Genomic DNA, 19,965 nt, shown 5'->3' with positions numbered 1-19,965 from the left:
TCCAGGCCAACGAGCAACAAGTTTTCTCCAGGAAAGAGTACCTCGACTCGCAATCATTGAACTTCTTACTCAAGTAGTAGATGGCTCTTTCCTTTCGACCAGTATCATCATGCTACCCCAAAACACATCCCATTGAGCTCTGTTGGACTGCCATATACAGAATCAGAGGCCTTCTCGCCACCGGCGGAACCAATACTGGTGGGTTTGATAGGTAGTGCTTAATTTTCTCGAAAGCCTCTTGACAAACGGAATCCCATTGAGTGGTGTTGTTCTTTCGGAGTAGTCTAAAAATAGGCTCAGCTTTGGCAGTGAGATTGAAAATAAATCTCGAGATGTAGTTCAATTTCCCCAGGAAACTGCGCACCTTCCTTTCTGTTTTTGGGGATGGCATCTCTTGAATAGCTCGAACTTTATCTGGATCTACTTCTATTCCCTTCTCACTCACTATGAATCCCAACAACTTCCCAGATCTAGCTCCAAATATGCATTTGGCGGGGTTCAGTTTCAATTGATATTTCCTGAGTCTGTCGAATACTTTCCTCAGCACTTGCACATGGCTTTCTCCTCCCCTGGACTTGATGGTCATATCATCCACGTATACCTCCACTTCTTTATGCATCATATCGTGGAATAATGTGACCATAGCATGCTGGTAGGTGGCGCTAGCATTCTTTAATCCAAAAGGCATGACCCGGTAACAAAATACACCCCATTGAGTGATAAAAGCAGTTTTTTCCTTATCTTCCTCATCCATTGGGATTTGGTTATATCCAGATGCCCCATCGATACATGAACATCTGCCCAATCCCGCAACATTGTCTACTAACACATCTATGTGTGGGAGAAGCAAATCATCTTTCAAGCTTGCTTTATTAAGATCCCTGTAATCAACACACACCCTAACTCTCCCATCCTTCTTCATCACCGGGACAACGTTAGCTATCCATTGGGGATATTTAACCACTTCCAGAAACCCAGCATCATATTGCTTCTTGACTTCATCCCTAACTTTGAGCAGCGTGTCAGGGTTCATTCTTCTTAATTTTTGTTTTACCGGGATTGTCCCCGGAATTAGGGGAATTTTGTGCGTTACTATATGAGGGTCCAAACTACCATATCGTCATAGCTCCATGAAAACACGTCTAGGAATTCTTTGAGCAAACTGACCATATCTTCTAATTCTTGACTCTCCACAACCTTAAGTTCCCTTTTTACTTCTTCCGTGCCTAAGTTTACGGTGTGCGTTTCGTCCCCACAAGGCACTAGGGAAGGTTCATCCCTTTCATCCCTTTCTTCTGTGAGATCCACCTCAGAATCACTTGAAGTAATGGCAATTATGGGGATTTCAAAATTAACCAGAGGAATTTCTGAGTCTACTGAATTATTAGGTGTTAATTGATGAATGGTCCTAAAGAAACGAAAATGGAATATATTATAAGAATGGATTTCAAAAAGGAAAGAAGAAGAGAATTGGATATAACATGCGCTATTAATTCATTAATATTTATGACATAAGAAAAATGGTCCATTTACAGTATTACACTTGTCATCATGGACAAAATGATCAAGTGTTGATAACCAAAAGTACTTTACTCGAAATTGAGTACAGGGATGTCCTCTGTCGTCCAGTTGTCCAGTTCTTGTCCTTCAGCTATTGGCGAGACTAGAGCCTTATACAAGGAATCAAGATGGATGACATCGACGGATGGTTCATCGGGTGATTCTTCAATTTCCGCCGGATTTTCAATGACCGGCTTGGTGAAGACCTCTGTGATTCTCGGGACTACCTTCATTTTCTCGATTTTCTGATCAAATCTTTGATCCTGAAGCATACTTCTCATCCAGAATCGTCCATCCATAAAGGCGTTTTCCTCATAACCCAAACCGCAATGACCAACCTTCTGGATAGCCGGTATAGGCTCGACAATTCCCTGCAATGTGGCGCCTAACCCCTTACCCTTTTCATAACCGCTCTTGAGGATCACCTTGGCGACCATAGCCGTAACCCCTTCATTTCTTGAAATGGTTTCTTGTAATTCAAGAGCCTGGAAAGAGCTTTTCAACGACTCCTTAGTTGCTTCTACATAAGGAAGTGATTGCGGCTTGGTGACCAGCATGGCTTCCTCCCCTCTCACAGTGATGATTTTGCCGTTCATAATGTATTTAATCTTCTAGTGCAAAGTTGAAGGAACGACATTTGCTTAGTGGATCCAAGGCCTCCCCAGCAACATAGTGTATGTGGGCTCAATGTTCATCACTTGGAACGTGACGTTGAAAGTGCATGCCCCAATTTGGAGTGGCAAATCTATGTTTCCCAGCACCTCCCTCCTTGTACCATCAAAAGCTCTTACCACCATAGCACTTTGGCGTATGTTTGACCGGTCAATCGTTAGCCTAGCCAAGGTGGCATTAGGCAGTACGTTGAGCGCGGATCCATTATCAATAAGGACCTTGGCCACTATGCAACCTTTACATTTCACCGTCACATGCAGAGCCTTAGTGTGCGTTAAGCCTGCAGGGTCTATCTCTTCTTCTGAGAAAGTGACAAAACTAAATGCCTGAATTTGTCCTACTATCTTCTCGAATCGCCTTGTGATGTCGGGTTCACAAAGGCCCGATCCGTAATTTTCATAGGCTTGACGGTGCACCTCAGAGCTCAGAATTAGGGACAATAGTGAAAATCGAGCAGGTGTCTTTCTTAACTGTTCCACCACGTCGTACTCGCTTTGCTTCATCATTTGAAGCAACAGTTCCTCCTCTTCTTTTGGTCTGGCAGGTTCTTCTTTCTCTGCTTTCTCAGCCTCCTCTTTCGTATTTTCTCGTGGCTCTCCAATTTTTACTTTCCCTCTCTTCTTTTCCTTTTCCTCATTCCCGTAACACCTCCCACTTCTGGTTATAAACTCAACTTCTTGCTCATGTGGGGAGAACTTTGTGGTAGTGACTGGCTGAGGGTTAGATTGGGGAGTAGCACCGCTAGAAGGTCCAGCGTAAATCATCTTGAAGTGCTCGTGAGGAGCGAAGCACGGTTTAGGAGGTACTGAAGGTGAGGCAAGGCTAGGAGCTGGTGCACTGCTTGATGCTTCTTGGGTGAAGACTTGGAAATTATAGTTCCAAGGTACGGCATGGGTGTTTGTGACGGGGAGCTGAGGCGGGGTTCAGATAATTGTTACTGGTGGTGACAATGCTGGGGCTGAGAAGGTGATTCTGTGTTTAGAGGTGGAGGCATTTTGGCTGAATCGGGCTGTGTTTACTCCCTCCTCCATCTTCGACCTCGTTTGACATCTCAAGACTTTGAGGGACAGTAAGTTCTGAACCTCTTGCTTAAACTGTTCACAATTCTTCAGTTCGTGGTTAGCTGCCCTCCCATGATAGGGGCATCCCACCTTATCTTCAGTTCCTGGTGCTTGAAGATAGAGGTAACCTTCCTTCACTACCATTCTAAAAATTTCCTCAAAGTGAGGAATCAGTTCATCTACCTCTGGTGTCGACCATTCTCCTTCTGACTCTATCATGTTCACGCCATTGCCCGTATTATGATTGGGCAATGGGTTTGAGGTAACATTGGGGAGGGAACCATTCCCTTCAATCTTCAACCACCCATTCCTGATTAGGGCGTGTACTCTTCCTCTGAGTGCCCCGCAATTGTTGGTCGAGTGCCCCTGTGCCCCTCCATGATACTCACACCGGGCACTAGCAGCATACCACCTGGGGTATGGCAGCTGAATTGGGTCAAGGGGAATCGGCACTATTTGGTTTATACCGACAAGGTATCGGTATATTTCGCTAAGTGGCAGGGGAAGAGGTGGATCGGGATTTCTTGGTGGTCTCGGATTATTTTGAGGTGGTTTGGGTTGAGTTGGTGGAGGAGGTGGTCTGGGCTAGTAGTTTGTAAGTGGTAGATATTGTGGGCGTGGGTGAGGATAATTTAGGAAAGGGGGTGGAATGTTTGCAATGGTTTGGCCATGAGAAGGTGTATATGGCCAGTAGTTGTTCTGAGGAAGTGGAGAGTGATTGTTCTGTCGGATGATGGAATGCACATCACCCTCCTTTTTCTTGCCAAAACTGGCAGTCTTTTTTATAGGATTCTCAGTCAATTCCTGCAATCGTCCCATCCTTAAGTTGGCTTCTATCCTCTCACCAGCTTGGATGATGTTCGAGAAACTATTGGAAGTGTTTCTAATCATCAGATTGAAGTAGGGAGCCTTCAATGTCTCAATGAATAAGGAGCATAGTTCATTGTCAGTCACTGGAGGATACACTTCTGCAGCCTTCTCTCTCCATCTTTGGGCATATTCTTTAAAACTTTCCCTATCTCTCTGCACCAAGTTTTGGAGGTCTCTCCTTGTGGGGGCCACATCGCAGTTAAACTTGTATTGTTTTAGGAAAGCGTCAGCCAAATCCTTCCAAGAGCGCAATTTGCTCCTGTCCAACTGAATGCACCATCTCAGGGCTGCCCCAGAGAGACTATCGTGGAAGAAGTGGACTAGGAGTCGATCATCCTCTGTTAGGGCAGACATTTTGGCAATGTAGGTGGCCAGGTGAATGCGGGGGTCTGAGTTCCCGGTGTATTTGTCGAAGTCCAGGATTTTGAACTTGGGCAGCACCACCACATCTGGCACCAATCTCAGTGACGCCACATTGACTGAACCATACATGTTCAGCCCCTCTATTGCTCTTAATCTCTCTTCTAGAGCGGACAGCTTCTCGTTTTCTCTCGTCTTATTCTCTCTTCCTACTGCATGAAATACTCCCCCAGTTGGGAGATGAGGGGTGGAATGAACCGGAGGGATTAGGATTAAAGGGTATGGTTCGGCATTCGAGATAGCCAGATAATAGGAGAAAGGTGGGTCATTATTCAGTGGGCCTGGATTGACGGTGATTATCAAATCCGGGATCAATGGCTGGAAGGTAAAAGAGGTTGAAGCACGTTGGGAATCAACCGTTGTAGGAGGTGGGGGAGGTAGTGGTAAGTTAATTTCTGAAGCAGGCTTATTTTGGGACATCTCCCTCATTAGTCTCATGAGCTCTGAGACCTGGTTTTTCAGCTCGGACACTTGCCCTTGTAGGTTCTGGACTTGTCCCTGGTCTTCCATTAGCCTTCTTGTTCGTGATCTTGTTAAGTACACTCGCCTCGATTGAACTATGTGTCTGGTCAGGCTTGCTTTGTTTGAAGCCATATTGATTTTCTTAATTTGGTGATGCCTGTAGGAAAAACTTGTTAGCAGGGTATATTTAGGTAATTTTGAATTATACTGTTGGCAGAGCAACACCTACACATTTATCAAAGTAGGAAAGTGTGTAGGTTTTCTTAACAGTATGATTCAAGATTATCCTCAAAAATGAAAATAAAACATAAGCAGAATAGGGTAAGAGTAAGTATGCTCCTTTTGTCCTCAAATAGGGAGAGTCCAAGTACCGACTAGGTGCTACCTAATTGGATAGTTCTATCTTATAAGGTAGTTTGCTACGGCTTCCAGCTATCGTGATGGTTTAGCTCAAGGTCTAATTTTCTAAAAGCCACAGGTTCCCAAATTGCCCCTACTGTAAACAGTAAAGCCCCATTCTATCACCACGATACTGACGGGAGAATTCCACGAGTATCACAATAAATAGAACGAGTTTCAATTTGAGCAGAAGCCTTCACGGATACTAACGGGGTAAAACCCACGGGTACCACTACATGACTCCCTCCTACTTCTTAAAAGGGTAAGAAAGCTCGGGTATAGGGCTAGAGTGTGTGAGGACATCATGAGTGTTCGGTGTGTGAAGGGACACCTTTACCTCTTCCCAATAAGGGGGAGTTTTTTCTTTTTTTTCTTTTAGATAAAGAGTGCTGTAGGAGATAAGACAATCAAGACAAGCAAAACAGTTAGCAAAAATAATAATAATTAAGATATGGAATTTTGTAAATTAAGCCCACCTAACTATGGTTTGAGCATAAAATTAAATTTTCCTTTGGACCTCTGAACCGGGGTTAAGGTGGAAAGGATGCTATCCCCAGTGGAGTTGCCAAGTTGTTGCAAGGGTTTTGCGGTCGCCTGGATGAACCCTCACCAAAGTGGGAAGGAATGAAGAGTCGCCACTTTAATTTTGAGGGAGATTAAAGAAAACCATTTGTGAAATGCAACTTTAAATAAAACCACTTCAAATACAGAGATTCTAGGTTCGGGGTCCGTAAACAGGTGGGGAAGGTGTTAGGCACCCCACCTCGTCCCTCAATGAGGTTGAGCAGATTTAACCTTACATTCTTTATAAACTAAAATCGATAGTTAGGGGGGTTCGAATGGAAATGTTAATCCTTTTGATAAAAGAGAATATTTGATTTTTCACTAATTAGGATTACCCAGATACACAAGTAAATGAGATGACCTTAGTGAATTGATGGCGCGTAGCGATTTTTCATTTATGGGATTATTTTACGTATTTGTTAAAATTCGATTTGAGAATCGGATAAGAACTCTCCTCCGATCTCTTTTTAGATTAAAATTTCGATTGGAGATCGGATAAGAACTCTCCTCCGATCTCTTTCAGATATTCCTTAAAAATTTTGATTGAGAATCGGATAAGAACTCTCCTCTGATCTCTTTTAGATATTTATTAGAAATTTGGTTGAGAATCGGATAAGAACTCTCCTCCGATCACTTTTAGATATTTATTAGAATTTTTGGTTGAGAATCGGATAAGAACTCTCCTCCGATCTCTATTAGATATTTATTAGAATTTTTGATCGAGAATCGGATAAGAACTCTCCTCCGATCTCTTTTAGATATTTACTAAGATTTTTTAAGAATCGAATAAGAACTCTCCTCCGATCTCTTTTAGATGAATGAGAGTCGAATAAGGACTTTTTCGACCTTTTAAAATTTGATTACAGCTACACATCATAAGAGCCTAAGACTAAGGGTTCTGGCATTCGAAGATGCCAGGGACCCAAATAAGGCTTCTTTTAACTCATTAGTACCTCGTGACTAGATAGGGGATACCAGACTGAATTTTACCGACCTCCTATGTGATCGCCTTACCAATACCTTTCGGCAGGCAACATTTGCTCTATTTCATTTGCTAGTCTGAAATTCAATTTTACTCCGACCCTCTACCTTACCCAGTCATCTTCTCAAGCTAGTCTGGTCGTTCGACTTCGTAATTCTCTAATTTATCATCCGAACGTTTATTAAAAAAACTCTTATGTTAAGATACTGCTACCAACATTTTATCAAACTACCTATACGTTACCCATAACCAGAACACCTATATTAGGAAATAATAAAAGACCAAGAACAAATAAATAACATGAACTGATATATCAAAGATAAACTCGAGAATAACCACCCGCGTGGGACCTTCTAACATAAAACAAACTTTAACGAAAATTACGAGCGTAAAAAGAAAATAAAGATGAACACTGGATATGGCAACGGTTCAGACACTCACCTGCAGGAAGTTGAACCTATTGAACTAACTATGGAGTCACGAATGTTGCAAAGTTTCGGGCTAATAGTCTGGGGACTAATGCTTGCCTTGAAATGACGAATGCCTAGTTAGCATGTAATTGAACCGGAATGATAATGAATGAGATTGAGCTCAGAAAATAAAAGTGGATATAAAGGTAGTGAAAACAGAACTGAAACTTAAGAAAGGGTATCGCAGAGCAATGAACAAACTGAAAATCAAGAGTTCTAGTGTCCAACACTTCTTCAAAGAAAATACTTTAGAAAACTGGTTTCTAAAGTCTTTCTAGCTTAAAAATAGCAGAGTAGTAAAACTGAATCAATTTTCAGAGCCTTTCCACTATAATCACCACCCTTTTTCTTCGTCCTCCTCCATCAACAGTTTTCATGCAGGTATTTATAGGGAACGTGTGTTCCCAATGAAGGGTCAGGATTCCCCTTGAAGGAGATGGAAGGTTTGGATCTTAAAGGACATGATCTGATGTTTGAGAATCAAAGAGAATCAAAATGAATGGCTGAGATCCTTTTCAGAATATTTGTCCTTTCTCTCTTCTAATCTGACGGCCCAAAATTTCCTTGTCAAGGGCGATCCGAGGGCCAGGAATAAAAGGCGTCAGTCCTGTCGTCTTCTTCTTTGATCCAAGGGCTCCGGACTTGTCCTTACAAGTAAGATCAACGGTAGAGATTGAGATGTATAGGATCACATGACATACTCGCACTGTCGGAATGTGGGCGATTCTGCAAATGAGGCGTGCGGAGGAGATTTGATCTCGTCTGCAACACTTTAACTACCTCGGCTCTGGTTACGACGACAGTCATGGGAAGTTGTCTTATTCTCTTTGCATTCCGATCTCCCCTCCCTTCCGATCTTTCCAATATGCTCTTTTTCCGAACTCTCATGCTGGGCCCCTCTCCCGATCTCTCTCATTCCAAAGTCTTCTCCTTTGTTTGGGTTGGTTCAGTCAAGGCATTTATTCTTTCAATTTCCGAGGCGTCCGCTGCGTTTTCTGCTAGCCTTAAATGCTCAGACCTTCTTTATATATATACCCTCATCAGGAAATCCTCCCGCATTTCATTTTCTCCTCTTTCTCACTTTTCCTGTTCTAACTACTTCGGTAACAATCCCGGCCATGATAGCTGCTTTTGATCTTTTCCCGGCTGTTCACCTTGTTCAACGACTGACAATTTTCGACCCTAGTGATCAGAAAATCATTATGGCCATATTTGATGACAGTGAGAGAACCGGACTAATTCACAGATCCAGATCGAGAATATCGATTGCGTTGATCCCGAATCGATCGACCGATGTAATCGACGAACCGATTTCGGGCGAGAAGACTGCTAATTTCCCTCTGATCTTTGGTGACTGCCCTTCGAAGTTCATTTGGCTTCTCACCACATTGGGTGTCTCGACTGCGGCTCGGTTCCGAGCGATAATATCGATGGTGATCTCTCTTATCCTTATGAGAGTCATAGTCACCCCATCTGAGCTGTACATCTATCCAATGTTGATGGCCGATCTCTTGATCAAACACATCTTTTGATTCAGCCACGAGACTAGGCTTTGACATAGGCCTTCGCTAGATAGGATGTACTGCCGATCTCTAGAGATCGCCCAAATGATGTAATTTCCCCTTTAATGTAATCCGATCTCTAGAGATCGCCCAAATGATATATTCTCCCTTTTAACGTAATCCGATCTCTAGAGATCGCCCAAATGATGTATTATCCCATTTAGAAATGAAATACAATTATCATTTTATTATTATTGCATTGGTTATTTTTCGATCTCTGATGTGTTCATCCGATCCGATTCTTAACTGAATAGCCCTTAGCCGATCTGTCATTCCAAACAACCACCTTAATCTGCCGGTCCTTTAACCAGCCGATCTCTCCTTATTCAATTATGGCATTTTCGGAATATTAGTGAGACGTGTCAGAAAAGCTGGCGAATCCCGCTAACCGATGCGCCGCTTGGGACACCGTGAGCATTAAATGCTTAGACGGGTATAAATAGGGGATGGGTCCTCCAGTTGCTCCCTTATGTTATTTTCAGCCTCTCGCGAGCGATTCCAAAATCCTCTCATTTTTTCAAGTTCTTCCGACACCGATCACACTCCGGTAAGGGTTTTGATCTTTCTTTCAGTTTAAATTTTCTCTTTTCTTTGAAAATGAGCGGCGTCGAGGGTCAGAAAGCGGCAAGCCCCCCTTCCGTTCATGTCTCGTGGTTGTCAGATGAAGTTGAGGTGGTCGGACCGAGCGGGCGATCTGAACCTCCTACAACCTTTGTTCTAGCCCGTGGTCGTTTTAACCTCAAGATTTAACGCATTCTTCAGTGGAGAGAAAACCTCCCCATGGACGAGCCGCCATCAATCCTTCAAGAAACCGACTGCGATGCTCACCAAGATTATAACATTCAGCCCGATTCATACGAACTCATTAAGTGTCACGGCGATCTTCGAGCCGATCACTTCTTCGAAGAGAATGATATGATCATGGTATAAGAAGAGCAATTAAAAGCCGGGCTGTGGTTCCCTCTTGACGACTTCTTCAAGGAAGTCCTAAAATTTCACCAAGTGTGCATAGCCCAAGTTCACCCGAACTCATGGCGGATCCTAGTAGCTTTCAGAGGCCTTTGCCGAACCAAAGGACTCAGTCCTACAGCTAAGGTGTTCGCCGAACTACATAGGCTAACTCGTCAAAAGGAGGACGAGTATTGGTTCTTTCAGGCGAAGCCACATTGTGGGCTTTTTACTGATCTACCCTCCTCCCTGAAGAATTGGAAGAATCGCTTCTTTATTCTGAGGAGCAAAATTCCGAACGGCTTTGAGGGTTTCCCACGTAGCTGGCTGCACCAGGGTCCCTTAGTTCCAAAGCGCATCACCCTGAATAGGGAAGAAGGCCTAATGGTGATGGAACTGAAAGATCAGGCGGCCCGACAGAAGTTTTTTTGTTTAGATGCAGTGACGGTCAAACTGCATCATTGGACAATGGAGTTGATTACTGGCGAAGAACGCGGGCTTCAGCTCTCTGACCTCGGCCTCGGTACTTTCTATATCTCTGATCTTTGGGCCTTAGCGATCTCACTGACCTTTTCTTTGTGCAGGTATGGCGAGCGGTGAGGCTTCCAAGGAAAGCCAAAATGGCAAGAGAGAGGTCTCCAGAAAAGTGCGGGAGATGAAGTACGCCGATGCCTCTCAGACGCCGAGGCACGATCCGAGTGAGATATAGGGAGGTTTGTCCCCACCTTCAGGACCACCGGTTCCTGAAATAGAAGTGGTTCGATCTCCTCCTCGGCATGAAGAACTGCCACCACCTCCTCCGGTTGCTTCAAGTGCGGAAGGGGGTCCTTCCTAACCACCTGTGAGGACCCTTTCCCGCGGCGCTCAAATCCTGATCCACTCGCTGGAGAAGAACCGAACAGTTCGAGAGAATTCGGGCTTTGCTAAGGTCTTGGGGTCCTCCATCTGCCTTCGGGAGGATCGGGATAGGCTAACCCCGAACGATCTTGATGATATCCTGACCCAGACTATGAGCCTGAGTGTGGAGAGTTTGGTGAACCAACATATTGTCCGGGAGAAGGCTCACCGTATGAGGCAAGAGATCGAGAAGGTGGGTCATGAAGCAGCTTCCCTCTGATCCCAACTTTCATCCGCCCAAAACTATATAGCTGAAATTGAGGGGCAGATGAAGTTCTACGAGGATAAGCTGACCGAGCAAGCCCATGTTCTTGTAGAGGTTCGGGCGCTCTGAGCCGCCGATGTTGCTCGCCTCACTGACGAACTCAAGGCAAAAGAAGAAGAGGCGGTGACAAGGGAGGCCGGTGCTTATGTGAACGCCCATGGGGATCTCTTGGCCGAGCTCAAGAAGTGTTATCCCGAAGAGGACTTTTCCTGGATGATAGACCTGGCTCCGCAAGACGAAGAGGATAGCGAGGAGGAGGTTGAAGGTGATAGAGGGGGTGAACAAAATGTAGAACAGGCTGGGGGTGATCCTCCAGCCGAATGACTTGTATAAATTTTTAATTTGAAATGAAATGAAGTTCCCCCTTTTTTTTTAATGACTGAATGAGATCGGAAAGTATCTAAGTTGCATGAGCGCCTGATTGTCTGAACATATTAGAACAACTTGAAAGCAATTATTAACCTATGTATGAGAGATCGGTAAAACTTTGTAGACATGAGATCGGCCTAAACCGAGAACAAACACTGAATGGAACTTAATATTATTAAAATTGGAAACCTTATCTGAATACTTAAGATCGGAAGCACCGTTAAGCTGGATTAAAACTTTAACTTTATTGAACAGCTATCCACAATATTTATGAATGGGGAATCGGATGGCATGAAGAGTTAATGTTGGTTCAATTTCGTTTGACAAGAGAGATCGGAAATGTGATTGACCGGCCGAAAAACTTGGTAATTGATTCGAGAGATCGGATAGGATTTAAATGATATGGAGACTTAGTACTAATTTGATTCCTTTTGAAGAGGGATCAGAAATGTAATTAACTGGCAAAGAGAGGCTTGGTGCTGGGGATCGGTTTCAAAGTTTATTGATTCCAGGGATCGACCAAAATATGGTGTCGACACTTATGATTGTTGTTATCTCCACCTCATCATGGCTTCAGATCCACCACCGTTACTTGTAGATTAGCCACCAATTGTGGATCCACCGCCACCACCAATTATTGACCTACCACCAATTTATAATGGCACCACCAATGGCACAATTACCAATAATACTTTAGTGCAACAACTAAGACCGAAGCAGATTGTCAAGACCTAACTTATGGGCCGGACCGGCACTAGAACCTGGGCTAGCCTAAAGTCCCGAAGGCCCATAGTAAGCCTAATAATTCCTTAACCCAATCCTAAGGCCCATATTGAGCCCAATTTTAAGAAATCAATCAGACAGAGTTCGGCCATAACATGGACCATCCAACAGGGAGTTTTTGACCCACCGGACCTATAAGCACAATATATATAACAATTTGGGGAGCTCAGCTAACCCTCCACATACTCATAACAATACTAATTTAAATGGGAGCTTAGCTCCCTCATTCAACCGAATGATCATCCATGCATACTCATACACCATGCTTACAATTCCAGTTAATACATACGTAACAGATCCAAATGAATACATCACTAATAATAATAATACATGGAAAGTTATAGAACAGAGTAAAAGAACAAAATACAATTAAATGCCGATAGTAGACCTGTGAAAAAGAGAGCAGGTTAAACTCAATAAATGACCTCCTGTATCTTGGAAAAATAGGTGAATAAGAGTGAGCGTTCGACTCAGAGAGTAAAATACCGATTTTAAGTACAATTTCTATAGCTATCTAAAGCTAATGCATCCTAAAGAGTGGAATGCAATACTTTTACGATTTTCATATAACACATCATAAACAACAACAAAAAGGTAATTTGGAGCACTCACACACCTATATAATATTGAAACAGTACATATATGAGAGCTAATCTCCTATACAGCTCTCTTAATCTAACCTCTGCCAGTGAGTACATCTCAAGCCGAACTTTCTCTTAATAGACCAAATGCGGGGGCCAGCGAGATCATCTCGAACTGTGCCTACCCTGACTTATCCATAAAAGGATCAAGTCCCAGCGAGTCAAGCTCTAGCCACATCTACCCGTCCTGTCCATATTCGATATCACACACCACACGCGCACTGCTCCAAATTACCATAAAACAACATTCATAACATTTCATCAAATAAGAATGCAATATAAAACGTGCCTAGTATTTAACTACATAAATATATATATTTATAAGTGATGCATGGGCATGCCTGAACATATAATAATATTGAAATTATAATTAAAATTAATATTTTACTCACATATGTAAACCGAGATCACTGTGGTGGCTGGAAGGACGAGAAAGGCTGTCTCGGCTTACTTGACAATTACATTATAATTATTTAATATAATTGACTCAATACAAGCTTAAAAAGAACCAAAGATACTCTAAGTTTTACCAAAAATCTGCCAGAGTTTTTCCTATACGTAAAACCTACCCATCCTGCAAAAGAGCTTAAAATACACTTCTATATCTACAAGTCATACAATCATATCTCAATCACATCACATGGCCCCTCCTGGGCCCATCCAAATAGTCAATAATCACAATTTTAAAAAATCACAATTTAGTCCCTATAACCCTTTTTTCAAAAACTACCCAAATGAGCTCTAAAAATCCTAAAATTTCGTCCCACGATCCTTGGAAATATTACTAAGCTAATATAAAAAGAATTATAATTTTCTAACTATCCACGAATATTTTATGGATTTTTAATCTAAACCCGGCACTATAAGTTGAAGAAACTCGGAGTTTGAGTTTACCTATGTCAATTCTGATGCTTGGAATGCGTCTATAGTATCTGAAAATGGTGGGGTAGCCTATAACTTTGACTCGGTTCTGAAGTGATTCAGACAGCTTATCTGCTTGACCCAAAATTATAGATCTGGGCGACAGTCAAATTGCCATGAAATGAAAATGCCTACGTAAATCCGATAGTACTAGGGGTTAGACTAAAATATTTATATTTACATATAAAATAATTATTTAAAAATTAGGGGTGTTACATTCTCCCCCCCTTACAAAAAATTTATCCTCAAATTTTATACAAGGCCGAATAAAGAATTACAAGATTACACAATGGATAAGTACGGGTACTTATTGCACATGTCTTGTGCTCTGACTCCCAGGTACACTTTTCTACCAATTGGCTCCTCTATAAAACCTTAATCATAGGGATCTGTTTTGACCATGACTGCCTCATCTGAAAGTCTACTATGGCTACTGGCTGCTCCTCAAAGGTTAGTTTTCCTTCAACTCTACTATATTGAGTTATAACACATGGGAAGGATCAGGTATGTACTTCCTAAGCATGGAAATGTGGAACACTGGGTGGACATGAGAAAAGCGTGGTGGTAACTTCAACCGATAGGCCTCTGTTCTAACTCTATCAGTAATCTCAAAAGGTCCTATGTATCGGGATGCGAGCTTGCCCTTCTTCCCAAATCTCATAACTCCCTTCATCGGAGAGATCTTCAGGAATACATAATCGCCCACTGCAAACTCTAAATCCTTTTGCCTAGGATCTGCATAGCCCTTTTGTCTGCTGCAATGTCCTAGCTATCATCGTCATTTCATAACGAAACTCCTACCTCAAACCACTCCTCAATCTTTTTCTGACATCTTCAGTACTCACTATACCTTCACTGCGCTTGACTTGATATCTCATAACTTCAATCAGCTTTGGTGCTTACCTCTCCTTCATTATGTTCTAATGTATCTCTTAGTGACTTCAGTCCCCATTCCTCTGTTTCAAAATCTTTACTTCCCAAAGACATAACTTGTGTTCCTTATCCTATAGTATCCTATGAGATGCTTTCCTGTAGCACCTGTCATAGGATTCTCATTCAAAATTTCTACTTGTTCTATGACCTCAATGGTTAATACCTATGCATCTTCTCACTCCCATGATACTTCGAATTTCCAATCTCCTTTGTGTTATTACTAAGGTCCTTAGACCAATTTCTGTCTATCATATGCAACTAGTCATGAAGAGTTCCATCGAAATGGCAAGTGTACCTACACCATCTATGCTTCTTCTGCACTCTGATATGGTATCCTGTAGCACTAGCCTCTGCTCCCCTTTATTACCAATCTCTGTGGTGTAAGGATGTGACTCATATTGTCTGTTTTACAATGTCTCATGAAACACCCTTCTGAAACAACTACTTTTGCATGCACCTTACCCAAGATCATTGCTAATTCTGTTAGCCATTGAAGCTTTAGCTAGATCCTCCCATACTAAAAACATTTTTACCTTCCTAATTCCATGATACTGTAAGCTTCTAACTTACTTTGTGTCACCAAAAAGTTCCTTCTAACAATTCCTACCTATCTTAGGTAATTAGTTGTGTAGAGTTCTACCCAGTTAACACTACTTATCATAGCCTACTCATTTCTTGAAAAGAGAGTTCCTTGACTTCTACTTGAAACTTCTTACTATCTGTTGTGCTTTCGGACACATTAGTACTTAAATCGAGGCTCCATTATTCATTTAGTTTATCATCTCAAGATAACTTATTTTAAACATCTCTTGGTGTGTTCCTAGCATACTTGTTCCTTTTTATTCTCATCATTGTAACCAACTCTACTAAGCTTTTCTCCTATCCTTTAGATCTTATCCACTTCATTTTTTTTGCTTTTGCTATTATTGATATATTTCTAACCTACTATACTTATTCTTTAAACTTTGTCCTCTCTCACCCTTATACCTTTTCCTCTAAGGATGTCCATTCCATCATCAACTTTAATCTACTTTTTATTTCTTAGTCCTATCTTGATTACCAGTTCCATCACTTCTAAAATTCTAACCTTTCAATTGGCTCCTACCAGTGTATCCTTCACATTATGTAACACCTGTGATTGACCATAGAAAATTCTTCTTGTATCTTATTTTCCAACTTGACCATCAGAAGTTATCATTCCCTACCAACCTTTGTAGGAAATCGCTCATCATGGTTAGATAGGAGCCCTCAAAACTATAAGTTCCACCCGAACTAACATGGCTATGGGAAATGTGTGCTATGCCATAATTCCAGAAAAGATACTTCACATGTCCATTCTCCTTAATATAACCACATATACTACCCACAGCTCTTCAAACTTCAGCCTCAAATTTACCCATTGACAACAATTTCATCCACTGTAACTCATATGTAAATAGTACTTCCTCCATATTATAGTTCAGAAGGGTTGTAAGCCCTGATAACTAACTTGATTTAACTCTTGTCACTACTCTGATTGTCCTCCCATACTTAACATTAGGTACACACTTAACGTTATTTCCTTTTAAGGAAAAAGTGTACAGACTGGTGCCTACCAAATTCTTAAATATTGGGTCGCCTCCACACAATTTTCCTTACTTATTTTGTCTTTTTCTTGAAATTTCATCATCTCCTTTTTATAAGATATCAACCACGACCATCCTTCTGTTGTACCACCAATTGGCTAACATATCATCTTAAGATTTACTATCTCTACTTATACTATATTTTTACCCTTTTACCTACCCTCGCTTCTTGGCATTCCTATATTTTACTGTATTCTAGAAGATACCTCTCACTAACAAACTCTTCCAGAATTGATTCCAATCATACTTCCTGCTATAACTCTTATCCTTGTATTTCTCAATGACTTGTGACTATCACTCATACATATCTCTTCCTGCTCTGTCTCCTACTATCGTTCCATCACTTATTTTCATTCATGTTTCCTTATAAAATGACCTTATTGGTCATACTAAAAATGCTTACCTAACCCTTAATTGTAGACCCCATAACTACTATCTCACCATCTCTACTCAGGTCCTAAGCCAATGTGCCATTTTCCACCATCCTTTTTGTTCGTCATGCCCATTTGAAGCATTTGGTTTACTTTTATTTAACTTACCACTTATTAATTCACTCCTTTGCCTGATAAGACAGTTCAAGACACCATTGCACATCCTATGTCACACTTTACCCCTCTGTAAGCCATAATATGATCCCGTAGAATACCTAATGAACTACCGAACTTTACCTACCGATAACTCATTAAGTACTCTACAAGGGATTTTAAAACCATTTTCTTACTTTTTAGAAGTGGTGAGCATTTTCTTACATTTAATAGTAGTTTAAAAATTAGTTTAAATTTTTGTCTATTTTATTTTTACGCAAATTTTTGGAAAAATTTCAGCAAAGTGCCGTATGTATTTTGAGAAAATAGTTCTTCAAAAACTTGTAAAAATACTTCCTATAATTCTTTTCATCAAAACCCATCACTATTACAATAAAATCAACACAATTTTTCCCACACTCTAAAATTCCAAAATAATTCTCAACTCAATTATCATAAAAAATAATACTAAATAGTTGCATTCATATTTCATTAAAGTAAAATCAATTTACATTCATTAACCAAACTTTACATTAGCAAATCCAAAATAATATTATTACAAACTCTATACAACTACTCATGACCAATTTATACATGTACATACAATTACATACACCAAAACAAATTTTACAATCAGGGTATAAAATATACCCGATAAAACTTCAGGGATGTGGCTCCAAATCCTCAGCACCTCATTCTGCTACTCCTCTAGTCTCTATATCTACGACAGCAATAATAGCCATCGCTGATTACTATGACTCAGTGATGCACAACATACTAAAATAATATTTATGCATAATTTAAATCACATTTATTCAAATACAGTACTGAAAATGAAAGACAAATACAAAACATGATTTATAAACTTTTAGTCCAAACAATTTCATTTAGGAAGTCTCAAAACGATTTCATAAAAACACATAGTTAAATCATGCCATTCGAAACAATATTCATCTCAATAGCCAGAGGCTTATGAGTAATCACAAGGTTAGCTAGCTCAAATATATGGGTACCCATTCAAATTTCTTCTTCTACTAGCACACACCTCAACACTTCAGCCAGAGAAGGAATCAAAATTCGAAACTAATTTCTCCCACTAGTTATGCTAGTGAGATATTCAAATATATGGTCATGACACTGTGGTTTCAAAACTATCTTAATAATTTATCAAACATTTATTGCCATTTCAAACACATACAAGTAAACTTTCAACAATTTAAGTCAAAAGCACAATAAACATTTCAATACAATTAAGTCACAATTTAGTATCACAATTCATTCAAAACAATTTGCAGAAGAAAATTTACAGAAATTTCTATGTTGTGCACAAACCTTATACGAGTCGCCTCTTGGCCTTGACTCGATACTTCAGGTTCTTTCCCGGTATTCTTTTCAACTTGAAACACACAATTTCACAATGTTTTAGTATCATAATTTATCATAAATCCAAAAATAATTTCAAATCTATTTATGACACTATTCAAGTCAAATTGTTGACTTTCTAATGCTTAATAGGTATGGAACTTTTAATTTCACCCACATACCACATTTTGGTTACCTAACTTGTTGGTTTTGATTGTTTTCCTCAAATCTTAAGTCTATTAGGTGAAATTCCAAAATTTCAGATTTGGTACCTTGTTTTGCACTATTCTATTGGTCAAGTTTCTATGGTAATTTGGCTACGTTCTCTATATATAAGTTGTTCCTTATTGTCTTAACTTTATTTCTCTTTTTGAATCACCCCATTTGGAGTTTTGTAGCCTAAGTTATGGCAATTTGAACATAGCTGGCCGGATTTGGTGTTATCCAGAATTCTGGGCAAATTCTAGATTTTGGCAATTTTTGTGGGTTAATTGCAGGTGGATTTTCAAATAGGTTATGGTCAAAATTTGGGTTTATTTTCTTCATGAAAATTGTAGGGCTATATCTCAGCTTTCTATTAGTATAAAATTCAGGTCATTTGAACCTTCCTAGACCAAGTTATGGTCATTTACGTAACTACTGTTCATTTGGTCATTTTTGTACAGGGCAGTGTGCCCAATTCCAGATTTGGCCTAATTGTTCACTAAGTTATGGTCACTTTCTGGGTATGATTCCTGAATGAAAAATGTGCCATTTTATGTCTAGTTTCATTTCCAATTGGTCTCACACCAATTGGGTTGGTAAATTTTCATTTTTGGTCCCTGAAAGGGATCTAGGTCAAGCTACCTATAGATTGACCTTCACCAATCCGAATTGAAACTTGGTTCCAACAATTCATACACACCACAAATTGACACAATTGACCATTTCTCAACTCAAATAAGGTCAATAACATCAATTGACCAATTCTAAACTTTTTCTCCAATTTTTCACAAGCTCAAAACCTAGCTACACATAAAGTTCAATCTAATGCAATTTAAAGTGTGTATTCATGTTTTATACACCTAATTCACCTCAATTAACCATTCAAAACCATCAAACTCATTCATATCAAACCCTAACCCTAGCAGGACAAATTTCATTTTTGGTCCCTCAACAATTATTTTTGTTTGATTTTAAGTTAATTTCTAGGTTAAGTGAACTAAAAGCACAAGTATTAAACTATAATTTCAAATTAAACTACTAACCTCAACTTTGACGTTCCACTTCCTCAATTCTTTCCTTTTCTCCTCCCTTTTTCTTCTTCAATCCTCTTGTCTAGTTGAGATAGCAAGCTTTTTAGGGTTTAGGGTTCACTTTGGGAGGTTAAAATCAAGTTATGCAAGCTTGGTTAATTCATCCATGGTGGTCATCTATGGTGGTGAGGAAGAGAGCACTTCAGTCGGCTCTTTGGGGAAGGAGAAGTGATTTTAGTTTTTCAAAATTTTCTTTCTTTTTATGTATAATTAAATCAAATTTAACTTGGTCAAAAAGTGTGGGAAAATTAAAATTAATTTTGACATTATTCATGATGTCATCAAAGTGATGTAATAAATCAACTTTTAATTCTTTTTGTTTTTCCTTTATTTTTCCTTGTTTCTTTAATTTAATTCTCGATTCTGAAATTTTCATTTCT

This window comes from Hevea brasiliensis, chromosome 15 (assembly GCF_030052815.1).
Source record: "Hevea brasiliensis isolate MT/VB/25A 57/8 chromosome 15, ASM3005281v1, whole genome shotgun sequence".
Taxonomy (NCBI): domain Eukaryota; kingdom Viridiplantae; phylum Streptophyta; class Magnoliopsida; order Malpighiales; family Euphorbiaceae; genus Hevea; species Hevea brasiliensis.
This window is presented reverse-complemented; position numbering follows the sequence as displayed.